Source organism: Lissotriton vulgaris, chromosome 3_1 (assembly GCF_964263255.1).
Source record: "Lissotriton vulgaris chromosome 3_1, aLisVul1.2, whole genome shotgun sequence".
Taxonomy (NCBI): Eukaryota; Metazoa; Chordata; class Amphibia; order Caudata; family Salamandridae; genus Lissotriton; species Lissotriton vulgaris.
In genome coordinates, this window is record NC_141689.1 from 5,752,116 (window position 1) to 5,769,133 (window position 17,018).

A 17,018-nucleotide genomic window follows, 5' to 3' on the forward strand; every position below is an offset into this window, starting at 1 on the left:
ATCTCCCTTTCAGGCTGGGTTTCGCAGAGCAACCAGCACTGTGGACCAGGTCTTCCGTTTCCAATTGATACAATGGCGGACCGTGGTCCTGGGCGGATGCAGTCTCTACGCAGCTTTTGTTGACCTACGGGCTGCATTCGACCTGGTGCCGAGGGCAAAATTGTGGGAGGTGTTGGCAGCTTTGGGGGTCCCGATGACTACTTTAACTTTGATCATGAGACTCCATGAGGGCACTTATGCTAAGATCCAATGGGGTGGTTACGGCAACGATACTATTGACTTCCCTGTCGAGCGTGGGGTTCGACAGGGCTGTTCAATGGCACCGACATTGTTTACTCTTTTCATAAACGGAATTGTCCCCCGTATGCAAGCTGAGCCCGTAGATGCTCCCACACTCGCTGGTGCAAAAGTTCCTATTTTAATGTTCGCAGACGACACCTTAATTTTATCAAAATCCCCTAGCGGTCTGCAAAAGGCATTGGTAATTTTTGACAAATTTTGTAGTGATCATGGCTTGGAGGTAAACGCAGCTAAAACAAAACTCATGGCTTTTAATCCTTGTAGGAATTTTAAATCCAAAATATCCATGAGTGGGCGTTGCCTTGAAGTAGTTAATTCTTTTACTTACTTGGGGATACACATTTCAAATGATAACAGATGGAACCATCACTTAAACATTGCAGTATTAAGACACAAGCAACTGGCTGGTACCATCATCAAGGAGCACAGGAAATCCTTAACTAAACCAATCAAACCGCCACTAATCATATACGAGGCCAAGGCAATAGGGTCAGCACTGTACGGGGCAGAGCTGTGGGGGCAAGAAAACCTCCAGGAGCTACAGACGTCAGAGAATAACTTTCTCCGAAAACTAACTGGAACCCCACAGAGCAGCCCCCTCTTGCCACTCAGATATGACCTTGGCAGGAAGGAAATCTCGGCAATGTGTAAACTCCGACCGATATTATACTGGCGTAGAATCTGGACCACCCCTGAGCTGTCACAATATGCAGAAGGATTTGCTGATGTGATCAAAGCAGACCGATTTCATAAAATCAGATGGTTTAGATCATTAAAAATAGCATTAAGTGAACTAGGGTTAAGCGAACTGTGGTCCGATCCAACCGGGTCATCGTTCCCATCCAAGCTGTTCATAAAAAACCTTTTCTGGGAACAGGCTGAGAACAAGAGTCTCCTTAGCAATAATAATGGGTCTATGACGACTGCCTTCCTTGAAGCTAAACTGTTTCCGATGTTTGAAATTTACTGGGATATTATAACTAAACCCATGGATAGGAAACTGTTTTTCCAAATGAGGGCTGGCTCTTTACCTCTGAGTAGTTTAACATCAAAATGGAGAAATGGAGGTCCAGCTATTTGCCCAGTTTGTGGGGAAGGAAAAGAAACGTTGGGTCACTTCTTGTTTGCCTGTCATGCATATTCTGTTCCTAGACGTGTTTGGTTGGCTCCCATGTGTAGAAATCTGGGTACTAAAAGTAGCATGGTAGCTCTACGCATTGTTAAATCTACCTCCTTAAATTGGATTATTATAGCGACTGCCAAGTACTTGGGGTGGGCGTGGGTAACTAGGCAGAGAATGCTAGCAGGGTGACTACTCTCTGCCTAGCCGAACAGAGACTGCTAGTTTATCTATTCTCTGTTCCCATGCTAGGTGTCTATCTGACGAAATTTTTTTTTTTTTACATTGATTTTTAACCGTGAAATAGGATTGTTTCTAAATATGACTTTTTACTATATGAACTTTGCACCTTTGATTGTAAATAACAGGATGAAATGTTATTTTAAACTGTCTTTTTAACGTGTATTGTGCTTAAGTCATGTCTGACTCTGTAATTTAATTGTATTTTATTATGTGTTTGTTTGTCTGCTTTTATGAGTAATACTCGAATAAAGCACTTTTGAATTTGAATTTGTAAATGCTTGTGAATGAGGCCTCTCTGTCTTTGGTTACTTTAATGATCAGCCAAGGTTCACAAAGGCAGTTCAAAACACATGTTTTCGTCTTTTATCTACTGTGTAAAATACTCACTGGTGAGGGGGAAACAGAAGGTTAGGAGAAAACCAGCCAGGCCCCCCTCACCCCAGGGGCAGGGCAGCCAGGCCCCCCTCACCCCTGGGGCAGGGCAGCCAGGCCCCCCTCACACCTGGGGCAGGGCAGCCAGGCCCCCCTCACCCCTGGGGCAGGGCAGCCAGGCCCCCCTCACACCTGGGGCAGGGCAGCCAGGCCCCCCTCACCCCTGGGGCAGGGCAGACCCCCCCTCATCCCTGGAGCAGGGCAGCCAGCCCCCCCTCAGCAATTAGATGCTCACCAGCCTGTGAAGCTGTCTCCGCCCGGGCTGACACACACGACCGGGGGGGGGGGGGGGGGGGAGAATTAAGCCCCGTGAGGCCAATGGGTGTTGCGCGCCTGGCCAGGCCCCCCCTCACCTTTGGGGCAGGGCAGGCCCCCTCACCACTGGGGCAGGGCAGCCTGGGCCCCCTCACCCCTGAGGCAGGGCAGGCAGCGCCCCTCATCCCTGGAGCAGGGCAGCCAGGCCCCCCCTTACCCCTGGGGCAGGGCGGGCTGGGCCCCCCTCACCCCTGGGGCAGGGCAGGCCAGCTGCACCAGCTCTGCCAGGGTCACTACATCAAGAACTCTTATCTCGGCATGCAGCCGGTTCGTTTAAATAGTAAAATTAAGGTGTTGTATTTGTGCTTCCACATTTAAAGCAGAAAATTATGTTTTTAATGACTTGTACAATAAATGGGTATTAAGCTAATTTGTATGTATCTGTCTCTCGTTAAAAAAAGATAAAATAATAGAAATGGATAGGAAAGAACGGGGGAACGAAACCAAAACTACAAGTCCCAGAATGCCCCGTGACATATGCCTGTATTGTACAATAAATGGGTATTAAGCTAATTTGTATGTATCTGTCTCTCGTTAAAAAAAGAAAAAACAATAGAAATGGATAGGAAAGAACAGGGGAACTGAACCAAAACTACAAGTCCCAGAATGCCCCGTGACATATGCCTGAGAGTAAGAGTACGTGCTGCTTGAATGGAGCCCTGTGGCAGCAAAAGAATGGGCCTCGGGCGCCCTTATCCAAGATGTCGGCCGTCCTCGGAAGACAAAGGTGCCCTTATCCAAGATGGCGGACATCCTCGGAAGACAACAGTGCCCTTATCCAAGGTGGCGGACGCCCTCGGAAGACAACAGTGCCCTTATCCAAGGTGGCGGACGCCCTCGGAAGACAACAGTGCCCTTATCCAAGGTGGCGGACGCCCTCGGAAGACAACTGGTAACGTCTGATTCCCTGATGCAAGATGGCGGCCACCCTCACCCGAGTTGGGCGGAGAGCAGGTGAGCGCGCGCGGGCAGGAGAGTGCTGGGGTGGGGAGAGCGGTGCAGGACAATAGGGGGGGAGAGGGGGAGGGAGGTGTAGGACAGTGGGGGGAGGGAGGGAGGTGCAGGACAGTGGGAGGGGAGAGGGGAGAGGTGCAGGACAGTGGGGGGGAGGGAGGTGCAGGACAGTGGGGGGAGGTGCAGGACAGTGGGGGGGAGAGGTGCAGGACAGTGGGGGGAGGGAGGGAGGTGCAGGACAGTGGGGGGAGGGAGGGAGGTGCAGGACAGTGGGGGGAGGGAGGGAGGTGCAGGACAGTGGGAGGGGGAGAGGGGAGAGGTGCAGGACAGTGGGGGGGAGGGAGGTGCAGGACAGTGGGGGGGGAGGGAGGTGCAGGATAGTGGGGGGAGGTGCAGGACAGTGGGGGGGGAGAGAGGTGCAGGACAGTGGGGGGGAGGGAGGTGCAGGACAGTGGGGGGGGAGGGAGGTGCAGGATAGTGGGGGGAGGTGCAGGACAGTGGGGGGGGAGAGAGGTGCAGGACAGTGGGGGGGAGGGAGGTGCAGGACAGTGGGGGGAGGGAGGTGCAGGACAGTGGGGGGGAGGGAGGTGCAGGACAGTGGGGGGAGGTGCAGGACAGTGGGGGGAGGTGCAGGACAGTGGGGGGGAGGGAGGTGCAGGACAGTGGTGGGGGGGAGGGAGAGGTGCAGGACAGTGGGGGGGAGAGAGAGGTGCAGGACAGTGGGGAGAGGTGCAGGACAGTGTGGGGGGGAGAGGTGCAGGACAGTGGGGGGGGAGAGGTGCAGGACAGTGGGGGGGGGAGGTGCAGGACAGTGGGGGGGGAGGGAGGTGCAGGACAGTGGGGGGGAGGGAGGCGCAGGACAGTGGGGGGGGGAGGTGCAGGACAGTGGGGGGGGAGGTGCAGGACAGTGGGGGGGGGGAGGTGCAGGACAGAGTGGGGGGGGAGGTGCAGGACCGTGGGGGGGAGAGGTGCAGGACAGTGGGGGGGAGGGAGGTGCAGGACAGTGGGGGGAGAGGTTCAGGACTGGGGGGGGAGGGAGGTGCAGGACAGTGGGGGGGGAGGGAGGTGCAGGACAGTGGGGGGGGAGGGAGGTGCAGGACAGTGGGGGGGAGGGAGGTGCAGGACAGTGGGGGGGGAGAGGTGCAGGACAGTGGGGGGGGAGAGGTGCAGGACAGTGGGGGGGAGAGAGAGGTGCAGGACAGTGGGGAGAGGTGCAGGACAGTGGGGGGGAGAGAGAGGTGCAGGACAGTGGGGAGAGGTGCAGGACAGTGTGGGGGGGGAGAGGTGCAGGACCGTGGGGGGAGAGGTGCAGGACAGTGGGGAGAGGTGCAGGACAGTGTGGGGGGGAGAGGTGCAGGACAGTGGGGGGGGAGAGAGAGGTGCAGGACAGTGGGGAGAGGTGCAGGACAGTGGGGAGGGGAGGTGCAGGACAGTGGGGAGGGGAGGTGCAGGACAGTGGGGGGAGAGGTGCAGGACAGTGGGGAGGGGAGGTGCAGGACAAGGGGGGGAGAGGTGCAGGACAGTGGGGAGGTGCAGGACAAGGGGGGAGAGGTGCAGGACAGTGGGAAGGGGAGGTGCAGGACAGTGGGGGAGAGAGGTGCAGGACAGTGGGGGGAGAGGTGCAGGACGGTTGGGGGGAGAGGTGCAGGACGGTGGGGGAGAGAGGTGCAGGACTATGGGGGAGAGGTGCAGGACTGTGAGGGAAGAGGTGCAGGACTATGGGGGGAGAGGTGCAGGACTATGGGGGGAGAGGTACAGGACAGTTGGGGGAGAGGTGCAGGACAGTTGGGGGGAGAGGTGCAGGACAGTTGGGAGGAGAGGTGCAGGACAGTGGGGGGAGAGGTGCAGGTCCGTGGGGGCGAGAGGTGCAGGTCCGTGGGGGGGAGAGGTGCAGGTCCGTGGGGGGGAGAGGTGCAGGGCAGTGGGGGGGAGAGGTGCAGGGCAGTGGGGGGGAGAGGTGCAGGGCAGTGGGGGGGAGAGGTGCAGGGCAGTGGGGGGGAGAGGTGCAGGACAGTGGGAGGGAGAGGTGCAGGGCAGTTGGGCGAGAGGTGCAGGCAGTTTGGAGGGGGGGAGAGGTGCAGGACAGTGTGGGAGGGCGGTGCAGGACAGTTGGGGGGGGGGGGGGAGAGGTGCAGGACAGTGTGGGGAGGGGAAGATCTCTTTGGTTGCGGCTAGGTCCGGTTGTCTGTCAGGGCCCCAATGCTGTTGTTTAAGGGCAGGGACAGTCCCGGAGTAGCTGCACGCCATATAAATAACCTTCATTCATTCATTCGCTTGACAAGTCTGGTTTCACTGCTTTTATCAGGGGTGGCTGGAGGTGCACTATGTGGAATTCTGCAGAGTTGCATAAAAACTCTTTGGACCGACCCCCCCCCCCCCGCCTCCCCTCCCCCCAGTTTCTCCTGCACTGATGCTGCTTGTGCTGTGCACAAGGCGCCCTCGCACCCGGGCCTGCCGCGCGGCAGAGGGCCATTAACTCAATGAAGTAGCGGCTCAGATTGCAGTGAGTTCGCATGCGCGGGCGTCTAACCGTGCATGTTCTCAGGGCAGGCACAAGTGTCAAAATCGTTCTATCCATAGCGCACCCCCGTCGCCAAAGTCTATTAACGGTACAGGCCTTGCACTGCTCCCCTACCTGCCTCGACTCTAACCCCTCCTGTTCCGTCAGCTACTTAGGGCGGAGCAGTTAAGCACGACATGAAGCGCTGCCCCCATGGTTGCCCCACCACCTCCTTATCTGAATCATCCGGCGGCCAGCCTGAGGGTGCACTCCATGCTGTGGGAGAGAGCACCGGTCCCTACAACAGTCCAAAGGGTGCCACTGCCAGCCCTTCTGCACTCAGGCTGCCCCTGAAAGTGAAACCCCTGCTTGGATAACTGCAGCCTACGGGACTGCCTGGCTGTACTGGAGCAGGGGTTGTGGGTGCGGGCTGACAAGCCAAAGTGTCTCAAAGCCTGGGAGTGACCCCTGCTCAGACCCTATTCAGTGCCCGAACTTCAGAGGGTTTCAGGGACTCTAGGGCATTCGGAAACATTTGTTTTCGGCTCTGAGCTCTTTGTCCCTGGGATCTGCTGATACGTCTGGAACAGTAGGAGGTCCCAGTGGTGCGGGTGTGGCCAGAGCTGGTGAATTGATTGTGGAGCGAGGAAGGTTCGTACCATAGGATAAATATGCAGGGCAGGATTCATTCTGGCTCGATGCTGAACAATAGTGTCATTTAACTTGCAGGCCTGGGTACACCTGGTACCATTTTTTATTTTTTATTTTATTTTCAAAGTTTTATATAGCACGGACAAGATCTTTGCAGATATCAGAGCGCTTTACAGTAAACACGGGGTAAGGGAAACTAGCGGGAGAATTGAGCAAACTTGTGGGTACAAGATAGTAATGGGTAGTGGATGGGTAGCAAACTAGGATGGTAACCCGATAAACAACTTGTGAACGAATAGACAATAAGATAGACCGGCATAAGCAAACTTTTGGGTACAGGATAGTAGTGGGTATTAGGTGTCTAACAAACTAGAGTCAAAATCTGATAAAACAACTGGGTACAATAGACAATCAGAATAAGCAATACTACAAAATCTGTGCACAGTCTTCGGTACAACCAAAAAAATTTTCAAAGTGGACTAGCCATAAGGATGGCTTTTGCTTCTTTCTTAAAGAGTGCAGTGGAGGAGATAAGCCTGGTTTCGGGAGGGAGGGCATTCCAAATCCTGGGTGCCATTCCTGAGAAGGAGCGCTTGTAAGTTTTTTCCTTCCCAAATCTTCGAGGTTTCAGGAGGAGATTCTTTGTGCTTCTGTTGTTTCTCGAGCCTCCTGATAAAGTCAGCTTTTGAGTGAGGTAGCTGGGAGACTTGTGGTGTATAGCCATGTGTGTCATACAGGCAATTTTCAGCTATATTCTGGCTTCAAAAGGGAGCCAGTTCAGGGATTTTAAGTCAGGGGAAATATGCGAGTGTTTCCTAGAACCAGTGATAAGTCTCGCTGCAGCGTTCAAGGAGGCTCTTAGGGGTGCTGTTGTTGATAGGGGGGGTCCGCTGAGAGCCACGATTCCGTAGTCTATGCGTGGAATGACTAGGGCTTGAACTGCAGTTTGGAAGTCCTTAGCTGGGAGGAAGGGTTTAAGTTTCCTCAGAGTGTTGATTTGGAAGTTAGCTCCCCTAGTTGCTTTGTTGATATGCTGCTGCATGTTGAGGTTGGCGTCAAGAGTGATGCCTAATGGAGGAGCCAAGCTGGTGACCATGATGGCCGCTTGGACTCTCAGCTCCGCCGACCTTCTTGCTTTGTGCATACATCCTGTAACTCATCCTGAATTCGAGCCGCGTCTTGGTGAGGGAGAAATGATGCTGCCTTCGTTGGCGTGTTCCCGGGATCTCTACTAGCTGTAAAACCGACGAAACTGCCGTAGCCTTCTGCAGGGGTGCAGGGTGGGGGGTTGGAGGGTTTTTTTTTCTTCTATTTTTCTTTCTTGTTTCCTCATTGGTTCTATGGCCCTTTTTCTTTCTTCTCTTTTTCGACGTCATCGTCTTCTGTGGTTCCTGCAGCATACTCAGTTCAGAGCGGTGGGGCGATGGTTCGTTATGAAACATGCTTGTGCTGATGTCTATCCTGATTCGCGTACTTCGCTTCCACCACTCCTACAGTAATTGTGTTGACCGTTGATTTCCGATATATGTTTGTCAACTGCAGGACCTGGTACGATCGTATGGCATTGATCCTGTTATTTTTTTTATGGCAAAATGAACCTTCTTTATTCCTGACTGTCTACATTGATATATGTTATATCCTGAACCTTAGTTATAATTCCTGGCATTGGACTGCTACGTCTGTTTTCTCTATACATGCTTTGTGATAATCATGATGTGTTTAGTGGCCGGCCAGGATGGTTGTAGGCCTCTGCTTGTAACTGCTTGACAGTACAATAAAGGTTCCCCAAAAATAAAAAAAATAAAAAAAAAGAGTGATGCCTAATGATTTCACGGAGTCCACAATGGTAGGTTGGACATTGAATGCAGTTAGGTGCTTAATCCAGGTTTGAGTGGTGGAGATTTTCGCCGGAGGTGAGATTAGAAGGAACTCAGTTTTCAGAGCATTTAGTTTGAGATGGTTATCGGCCAACCATGATTGGGTGTTTTTGAGCGTAGAGTTCAGAAGTTTGATGTCTTCCGGGGACTGTAGTTTGAGGTAGAGTTGAGTGTCATCGGCGAACATATGAAAGTGAACATTAGATGCTTGGAGCAAGGTGGTGAGTGGTTCCATGACCAGATTGAACAATGTTGGGGATAGTGAAGATCCTTGAGGGACGCCTTGTGAGAAGTTGGCCTGATATGTAGTGCTCACTATTCTAGTGATCACTGTGTATCATTCCAAACAACCCTTATTGATGATTGGTTGTAAGTCAACCTTATAGACCAGCTATCCTAGTAGCATGGACAAGAGCAGTCTTTAGGCTAAACTCTAGAGGGCGTGTTAAGCCAGCTGTTTTACCATCACATATACCCCTTGAACACCAAGTGAAAGGACACCACACAAGTTGTTATGAAAATAAAAGGATATTTATTTATAACAAGTCTACCCTGATCTCTTTATGAGTCAGGGAGCTAAGCACACAACAAAACTCTTAAGAAAATACTTTAAGTCGCACAATTTACACAAATGCCCTAGGGGCACGAAAAACCATATACTCTGAAAGTGGAATGCGAAATACTAGCAGGTAAGTAACAAGATCCAGAGGCTTCAGGATCGCTGGGACTACACTACTGAACCTTCAGGTTGGGAGCAGGAGGCCTAGGGAGATCGGGTGCAGAGTGTGCACTCTCACGCGGGATGCGGGACAAAGTCTATGGATACTAGTATTCGTAAAGTTACAGTTATCGGACGAATCCGACTAGATAGGCTGAAAACGAAAAAGGATCTGGACACTTAGATAGTGAACCTACGTTGGAGCACCGAAATGCTCAGGTTACCTAGCCCAGGGGCTGCGGCTGCATAGGGTTCAAAAGACGTCGGGAATCCTCGTTACAGTCTATGGAGCCTGAAAGAAGAAGTTGCTGGCAGGCGACCAGTGATGATGTTCGAAGTGATCCAAGCCTGGATCGATGATAGAGACGACCTAAAAGCAGAGGGGACTCAGTTCTTAATCAGTAGCCAGTGATTAGGTGGGCACCAGGATGGCACCGGATGAAGTCACCTCGACCAGGTGAGTGGGCGACGCTGGACTCTGCCATCCCTCGGACCAGGAGGCGTTGTCGGCGACCAGGCTGGAGGTGCGAGTTGTCCCACGAAGGTGTCTGCTGTCGGCGATGCTGGACCCAGGATTGGGGCAACAAACCTTGGCAAAGTCAAGCCTACGCGGTGGAGACAAGATGGCGTCTGGAGTGGACCAGGAGGGTCCGGGGTGCTCCTCTCTTGGAAGGGAGCAAGGGCCAGTCTGGAGCAACCAGACCAGTGAAGTAATCGTCGTGGTTCGTCGTCAGGAGGGCCACGAGCCAGCAGGCAAGTGACTGGACAACGCGGTGAGCAGCAAAGAGCAGAAGGGCCCCACGCAGATCTCGTGGATGCTGGGGGGCTGGACTTCGGTGCTGAAGCTGCTCAGGGTTAGGGCTTCTCAAACCCCAAAGCACTCACTTGAGGATCCCTCGGCGGTCGTGCTGGATAAGCCTCGTGCAGGTTTTGAAGATGGCCGGTCCCTCAGGTCTTGTCACACCCACGAATCTCAGCCGGGCTGATGATGCAGGTAGAGGTCAGAGATGCCAGGGAATCCGGGTCTCGTCGAGCTGTTCAGTCTTGATCTGGAGGATGGACGTGCAGCAAACCGCAAGCGCTTAGATGGTGCCCGCTGGTGCAGGGTGGCTACTCCTTAGCCACAAGGGAGAGTCTTCAGAAAAGTTCAAGAGTCCTTTCGTGGAAAGTAGTCAAGATTCAGAATTATCTAATTTGGGAAGGGGGCCCGCTCCTACCTTTATTCTAAAGAAAGGGGCTGGCACGCAACTAGGTCCTGCCCATGGGTGGGACCAGGAGGGGGGTGGTTACACCCCTCTCCCTTGTCCGGACTTTCCCCAGCTCAGGGGCTGGTGTGCCCCTGGAACTGGTTCAAGCCGGCATATGCACAGTGAGCACCGGGGTGCCACTTGCAGTCACCTTCCTCTCAGCCCTGCCTACCTGGGATACACAAAACCCTGTCTGGGATGGTGCTAGCACCGCCCCTGACAGGAAACCCTTTGTCCAAGCTCTCCTCGCTGGAAGGACTCCCAGCAGCAGGAGGTCAGACTTGTGTCTGTGGTGGCAGCATCCATTTTGTGATGCTGAGGCTCGAGTTAGCTTTAACCGGGGTTCACAGTTACATACATGTCGTGTCCCTCTAGAAGGGTGGAATGCTAATCCCATCGCCAGAATTGGCGAGGGGTTAGTATTCCAATTCATATGACACCTTACTCGACATGTTTTGATAAAGCGATACCAAAGTTGGCAAATAACCGCGAGGATTATAAGGCACTTAAGAGTATATGGTACGCGTTATCATGGAACAGCTATTAGGACTTGGTTCCGCAAGCTGCAAATGGGCTCAGCTCATGCCAGAGCACCATCTCACATAATTCCAAGCACTCTGCCTTCAGGATTGATAAGGCCTGCCATAGGAGTGACTGATAGGAATACATGTGTCCATTTTAGGGTTAGATATAGGAATACTATATCTAAAGCAAAGGGTGATTGCCCCAGCTGTCGTGCAGCCAGTTGTGTCAGATTTGGATGGCCAGCCAGGTGTGGCATAATACATGCTGCAGCCCCTGGTAGGCCCTGGGTACAGCTATGCCCTGGGTACCTAAGGTACACTGTACAGGGACTGATAAGGTGACTCAGTATCCAATTAGATATGTACCTAAGGTACATGGAATCCATTTTACAGAGAGAGCAGTAGGCCTGGGGCCCTGAATAGCAGGGTCCCAGGTCAACTAAGTCGAAAAACCAGCAAAACACCAGGCAAAAAGATGGGGGTAACCATAGTCCGATATCCACCTTCCTACACGCCTAATCAGACAGGCACAGCTGGGGATAGCACGTTGTTGACCTTGAACTTCTGAGACCGGTGATGTAGGAAGGAAGTGAACCATTTGAGGACAGTTCCCGATAGACCCATTCTGGTGTTTAGCAGCTCAAGCAGATTCTCATGTTTGACGGTGTCAAATGCTGAGGAGAGATCAAGTAGGATGAGGAGGCAGGAGTCATTGCGGTCTAGGATTTGGAGGGCGTCGTCAATTATGTGTGTCATGGCCGTTTCCGTACTGTGTCTTGCTCGGAAACCTGATTGATGTGGGTTGAGGAGGTCAAACTGATCGATGTGTTTAGTCAGTTGGAGTTGAACGCATTTTTCCAGCAGTTTGGCCTGGGTGGGGATATTGGTGATAGGGTGGTAATTGTTAAGGTCAGCAGGGTCAGCTGTAGGTTTTTTGAGTATAGGCGTGACTTTCCCCACCTTGAGAGAGTCAGGGATGAGACCTTGTTGGAGGGAACAGTTAATGATTTTAGTCCAGAGTGGGAGGAGCAGGGGGGTGAAGTCTTTTACAGCATTCGCAGGTAAGGGGTCAGTGAGGTGATTAGAGGGTTTCAAGGTGCCCAGCAGTTTGTTAATTGTTTCTTCTGAGTAGGTGTCGAAGGATGACCATGTCGCACTGTTTTTAGGTTGAGTGGAAGTTATGCCGATGGGGTTGGAGTAACGGCAAACATCATTGAGGAGATCGCTTCTTATAGTATTGGTCTTTAGCTTAAAGAAAGCAGAGAATTCTTCACAGGTTGGTATATCGCTTGAGGTGATGTTTGAATGTAGAGGTTGTTCCTTGGTTTGAGTTTTGACTAGATCAAACATTTTTCTTGGTCTATTTTTTGCCTGATCGAGCTGGAGGCTGAAGAAGGCTGATTTTGAGCGCTTGATTTTCCTAAAATAGGCATTTCTCTTCTTCTTAAGAGTTTTAAGGTGCAGTGCTGATGGGTCAGATCTCCAGGTGCGCTCAGCCATTCGCATGGCACGTCTGTCTTCATTGAGTCTGCCATCATACCATGGGTTTGAGTTCTTGGTGGAGACTCTCTTCAGCTGCAGGGGGGCCACTTTGTTGATTATTGAAGTCATAGAGTTGAGGTAGAGGTCGGTCAGAGATTGGACTTCTGTTGCGCCGGTGGGGTGAAGGAGGAGACTGCAGCTGTGTGAAGGCAAGGAGTTGGGGATGAGTTTCTTGAGGTCCCTTTTCCAGATCTTGGATTTGATAGGTTGAGCCGGGTTAAGTTTGACTTTTTCGTTGATGTAGAATGTGATAATGTGGTGGTCTGACCAATCGCAGGGTTGGATTGACCCCAGTTGGGTAGAGTCCTCTTTGGGGATGATAAGGTCAAGGATAGAGCCTTTGTCATGTGTAGGGCTGTTGCAGATTTGGGTGAGGTCAAGCGCATTAAGGAACGTTTTAAGACTATTCACCACTGCGTCTTTCTCGTTGTTCCAGTGGAGATTGAAGTCACCCAGGTAGATTTGTGTGTTCTGTCGTCCGGAATTGACAGAGATCGTGTCCATGAGCTGTTGGGTGAAGGTGAGGTTGTCCCCGGGCGGGTGGTAAAGGACATGTAGAGAGCATACAGATTTGCCCTCACTGTTGACGTCGAGGCAGATGAGTTCACAGGATGTGAGGGAAGGAGAGGTGCCTTGAGCAACAGAAAGGTTGCTCCTAAAAATGCTTGCAATTCCCCCGCCCGTCTTGTCGGACCTGTCGAGTCTAATGATGTGGTAGTTGGGGGGGGACAAGAATGTCCATTATGGGTGTGGAAGATTCAGATAGCCAGGTTTCCGTTAGAATGGCTAGGTCAAGGTCCATTGTTATGATGAGATCTACGATGTCGGAGGAGTGTCTAGGGGCTGATCTGCAGTTGAGTAGGATACATTTGAGTCTGGGGGTGAAAAGGGTTGTAGAGGGTTCTAGAGAGAGGGGGACTTTTCTAAGGTTATCTGGGACGGAGCTTCTATTGTTTTGAGTGGGGGGCCTAAGGGGATTTGAGAGAATCGTGGGTATGGAGAGGTGTGTGGTTACAGGAACTGGGCCATATGAGCGGAGGAGGGTGTGAATGTCGTGGACCGAAAGAGGATTGAGGGCGCGGCGGGGGCGGTTGGTGTGGTTGCGCGCCGGGATAACGGGCCAATGTGGGGAGTGTTGAGTGAGAGGGGCAGTGTGGACGCTGTGGGACTTGTTGGACGAGGAAGTGGTGTTTGTAGGGGGGTGTATGAGGAGGAGTTCTTTGATGGTGCGAAGTTCTTCTTTGACTCGGAGGAGGGTGGACATAATCATGTCCAGTGTAGGATTGGGGGTGATGTTGGGGGTGAGAGCCGATGGTGGATGATTGTAACTGGAGCTGCAGTGTGGGGGGAGGGGTGCGCTAGTGTCAGTGCAGGGCTTTGCGGTATTGGTACGTAGGATGGTATTCGTTCGGTGAGTGAGTAACTGGGTGATGGGAGTGAGAGGAGTAAGGGGGGGATTGTGGTATAAGTGAGGGCGTTGGTGGTAGGCGGCGAGGGCGAGCTGGGGGATGAGTGTAGGCTAGGGAGAGTTGGGGTGCAGGTAAGGTGGTGGGGGCTGAGAGTGGGGGGAGTGAGAGGGGGGGCGTTATGGTAGGGTGGGTGTTGTGTTCTGAGAGACTGGTTGGCAGAGTGGTGTAGTAGGGGCTAAGAATGGGGGGATAGGGTGGGAGAAGGTCGTGTTGCGAGAAGGGGGAGATGAGTTAAGGGGGGTGGGGAATTCTGCGGGGAAAGTAGGAGGTGCGAGGTGGGGGGTGGGGGTGTGGGGGATGTGAGAGGGGGAGTGATCTACGTCTGTAATTGTGGGGTGTGGAGTAGCTGCAATGGGAGGCTGGGGGTGGGGGTGCATGTCGTTCTGATGCTGTGTACGGTTAGGAGGGTCAGATAGGCGATTCGAGGTAGGGGGTGTTGTGTAGTCCAAGGTGCTTGGGTTGGAGGTCTGCCTGTTGGAGATATGTTCTTTGAAGGTGGGGAACAAGTTGTCAAGTAGGTCAAGGTTCTTATCAGTGGATTGGAATAGGATGATCCCATTGTTGTAGATAGTGATGGTAGCTCTGCCTGGGAAGAGTTGGGATGGTGTGCAAGAGAGTGTTAGGCCATGAGCGGATTTCCTGGTGGTGGAGATAGTGAGGAGGGAGAGGAGCGCTTTCCCCCATTGTGCTCTACGTGTGGTGTAGAAGATGATATCGGTGCTCGTGGCTCCATTGATCAGTGAGAAGTAGGAGTCCACGAAAGATGTTTCAGGGTGGGCCTTCAGTACGTTGTGTTTGAAGCGTTTTTTTTTTTTTTGGTGTGGGTAGTTAATTTTGTATGTGTGCTTGCCCGTGTGTTCCATGTTAGGGGAGGTGGGGTTGGTCAATGAGGGGGGGTGTGAGAGGTAGGAGTAGTTGTAGGGTTATATGAATAGGAGTAAATGAAATAAGAATGACGTAAGATAAGAGTAGAATAAAAATTGATGAGGAGGGGTGTGTGAAGGTAGGTGTAAATACAGGGTTATGTGAACAGACATAACTGAGATAAAATACAGTAAAATAGAAATAAAATAAAATAAAAAATAAAAATTGGGACTAACCATCAGTGTGAACTGTGCTGAGGATGACTAGTCTAAGATGGCCGCCATTGTGGAAGACTAGTCAAGATGGCCACCAAATAGGAGAGCATGGAAGAGAAAAGTAGTCCTCTGTCTGTTGTGATGAAAGTTTGGAGAGTCTGGCTTCCCTTTCTACTCTGGGGCAGGTCGAATTAGTCCAGCTTCTGGGTTGTTTGGTGGGGAGGAGATAGTCTTATCTCTGTTTTTGGTGGCCCCTGACCCCATTGTTTTGCAGCCTCGTGGTCATCCGGGGGCAGTGGAGGCATTTTTATTACTCCAGTTTATGATCCCAGCCATTTTGGGCAATGTAGAAACCAAAATGAGAATGAAAAATCCGGGAATAAACGGACCAAGGCAAAACCCTTTTCTATTGAGACCTGAGATCGGGGTCGTCCAAAGATGCACAGCTCAGCAGAGCGCGTTCACCTCCAGGAACAGTCCGCAGGCCCGCTCATGAAAGGTGCAGGCAATAGTGTTGAACAGGAGCCCGCATTACTACCGATGCCCAGGCCGCTGGCGCAAACCGCCTCTTAGTTTCCATGTTGAATAGTTACCAAATAAAGAGACGGGCGCTGGAAGCAGGAATCAAGAACAGAGTTTATTTCTCATGAGGAGAGCCAGTCATTTCGGACACGAAACACAGTGTCTTTCGGGAGGTGCTCTAACAAGTGAGCTGAGACTCTTGCTTTTATACCTTACAAAACATTTGGCATTACAGTCACAGCATTGTGAAGCGAGGGAAAGATAACCCTATAATCCTCGTCTCAATCCTACCCCACATGTGTTCACAATAGGGACCCTTTGACCTGCTGATAAGAGGGGAGGGCAATCACGCAGCTGAGTGTTCCGTCAACTGTTTAGGATGTGTACGCCTGATTATAGCCCAGGGGGTGGGGTGGCTAGGATCAATAGTGGGTCCTTTGAGTGGAGTGGCTTCATACAATAAGGGCAGTAAATGGTATCTCCTGGCTTAGGCGATGGCCTCGCACACGTGTGGTCAGCCGGACTCGGGGGAAGGGGTCATCAAAGGAGGGGTATTCATGCTGCGTGGACAATCGAGCGCGGAGGGAAGGCTCGTCAACAGAGGGGTATTCATGGGAGGAAAGGAGGTGTTGGTCAGGCGCGGCCGTGACTCTCAAGGACAGGGCCTTGCAGAAGAAGAAGAAGGTTTATGACTTGCCCATGTGAGGAGAAGGAGGGGGTCAGGGTGCGCGCAGAGTCAGAGTCGCACAGAGAGAGAGAGAGAGAGAGAGATCTTATGACCCGTACAAGAGAGAGCGGGGGCAGTCAGGTGCAGCTGGGGAGGGCTACGTCAGCTAAGGCGAAGGATGCCTCTTCAAGAAGGAATGGGGGGGGGCTTGTGCGAGTCAAGTAGGAGAGTTGCCTTTCACAGTAGGGTCGCGCAGAGGGAGAGGGTTTCATGGTCTATGCATGAGAGAGGGTTTAAGATACGCGCAGGAGAGAAGCCGGGGATTCCAATGGGTGAAAAGGGTCATGGTGCCTAAACTGGCTGTACATATGCATAGGGGTATGGGCTCTTACTGGCAGAGTGATACGGTCAATAGTTTACGGTATTCATGGTGCTCACAGGGAGAGGAGTGGGAGAAGAAGGGGAATGAATGCTGTCTATGTACATCAATTTCTTCAACTTTCACAGTCGCCCCTTTTTACATAGCAGCAATCATTTTTGCAATTGATGGGTTTACAGGTAATCGGGCATCGTTGATGAATTAGCATTTTGTCGATACCAACAGTTGGCGTACAATCATAGACAGTCGAGGTGATGGGCAGAATGCAGCACATAGGAAATTGCATTTTCGTTATGTTCCTCACAATTAAACACACTACATAGCATAAATCTTTTCTAACTTAAAAATGTGACCAATGAACAGTTTTAACCAGGTAGTTGAGAGCGGAATTCAGTTCAATATGCAAGATCTCTTCGTCCCAGTGTCTTTTTATCAGTGAGCCATCACTGGTAGGCTCTAGTCCGTGTACTTTCGTTGGC

General features: G+C 52.0%; 1 protein-coding gene across 1 annotated transcript in view; it reads left to right on the forward strand.

Moving 5' to 3' along the window:
* The first annotated feature begins 3,211 nt into the window (after positions 1–3,211).
* LOC147725803 (uncharacterized) overlaps positions 3,212–17,018 on the forward strand; it is a 443,482-nt gene continuing 429,675 nt past the window's right edge. The window contains exon 1 of the mRNA XM_086959980.1: positions 3,212–3,364. The gene's annotated coding sequence lies outside the window, so the exon portion shown is untranslated. The remainder of the gene's footprint in view (positions 3,365–17,018) is intronic.